We start from the raw sequence: 1,900 nt of genomic DNA, 5'->3' as shown, positions 1-1,900 counted from the left end.
AGAGAGAGAGAGAGAGAGAGAGAGAGAGAGAGAGAGAGAGAGAGAGAGAGAGAGAGAGAGAGAGAGGCAGGGCGAGCGAGAGCGCGCGCGAGAGAGAGAGACAGTGAGACCTGGAGAAAGAAAGAGAAAGAGGGAGAGAGAGAGAAAGAGGGAGAGAGCGAGAGAGAGAGAGCGAGAGAGAGAGAGAGAGAGCGAGAGCGAGAGGGAGAGAGAGAGAAAGAGAAAGAGAGAGAGAGAAAGAGAGAGAGGGGAGAGCGAGAGCGGAGGTATGAGGGAAGCAGGGGGAGAAGTAAAATAATAAAATAGAGAAAAATGATAAGTGAATGCGAGAGACAGACCAAGAAGAGCTAAATGGAAGGTAATCTACCGTATTTGTGCATATCATTCATGTTTCTTCATTTTCATGTTCATTTGAGGTTTGCAAAAAACCATTCCTCTAAATAATGTCAGTGAATTGATTTTTGTAAAGTATTCGCGCACTAAATTTTTCTTTATAATTTGGAGAATGCGAACAGTGATTTAATGAAAGATATTTTCTCTGATAGTTTTTACACGCGACTGTACAAGCAATCATGAAAAACGGTGAAATAATGATAATATTACAGTATCAGGTCGATGTCTTGGTATTTAAAATTTAAGTAGAGATAATGAGTGAAGTTAAATAGGTGAGTGTTTCGAAGGGTAAGTAAGCATGATATTTTTACGGAGCACTAAAACAGGTGATAGCATTAGCGATTATATTAATAATAATAATCATTATAATTGTTATGAAGTTCAGAAATGCATTATGAATTTTAATTGAGATATGAGTAATACGCGTTTATAGGTCGAGCGAAATGATCGTTAAGCTTTACGGTCTTGAAAACACTGCAGATCACCAGATTAAACCTCGCACATAGAACAACAGCGAACGCGCCTAAATTCGTCACGCATATATATTCCCCGACCGACCAAAGTCAGACGAGACTCGCGCTCGAAAGGCTCTCCCCCGAAAGCGTGATTCATACGTGACGCACGATTCGAAGGTCAAAAGTATAATTATTATAATTTTCCCTTCAAGACGTGAATAAGACAAGCCAGAACACCGCGGAGACCTGTCCGCGACGATATGCGGACGACGCGACGAATCGCGCATTGTGCGGTTTTTTTCTCCGTGTTCCCGCGAGATGCGTCCCCGCACGGAGACGAAGCGCACAATGGCGCACCAGCGAAAATCGAGAAGAAAGGTACAATTTTCGAGGGTGAGCTTCAACTCTTTTCAGGTCGGCGCCGGGGCGGGGGCGTTGTAGCGCGGGGGCGCGAGCGTCGTGGATGTAGACACTGCAAACAGGCACCGTCGGCGACTGACAATGGGCTCCCGCTCACGGTGCGTGCGAGAAAATTGCCCCCAGTTTCCGGTCGTCGCTTTGAAAAAAACGGCGGCCGGGAGACAAGGCGGCCGAAAGCGGTTTGGCGTGCAGAAAAACGCCAAACCTGTATGCGTGCTTGGCGCATCGCGGCATTGTGTGGCATCAAGCATCCGTCTCTCGGCATTGGCAGACGCTGGGACCCGTGCTGTGCGAACGAGCGAAGCGATGCATCCATCCACCGCGCAGATTTCAAACAGTGATCACTCGGTCGGGCGGGCGGACGGACGGACGGGCGTGTGGGCGGGCGGCGCGTTATTCTAAATCTGGTCGAATCCGCGTCGATTTCAGAATTTCAATGAGTATTTTTGCGAAGCGCGTACGTACGCGCGTTGCTCTCGTGTGCATCTTACGCGTGCGTGATGCCCAATGTGTGTGTGTTAATATGTGTACGAGATCGCGAGCGTGTAATATACATATATATATATATATATATATATACGCAATATTTTACACACGCTGGATGATATTGCCGTTCTTCCTCCCATGTAGTG

The sequence above is a fragment of the Priapulus caudatus genome, unplaced genomic scaffold, assembly GCF_000485595.1.
Source record: "Priapulus caudatus unplaced genomic scaffold, Priapulus_caudatus-5.0.1 Scaffold1486, whole genome shotgun sequence".
Taxonomy (NCBI): domain Eukaryota; kingdom Metazoa; phylum Priapulida; class Priapulimorpha; order Priapulimorphida; family Priapulidae; genus Priapulus; species Priapulus caudatus.
This window is presented reverse-complemented; position numbering follows the sequence as displayed.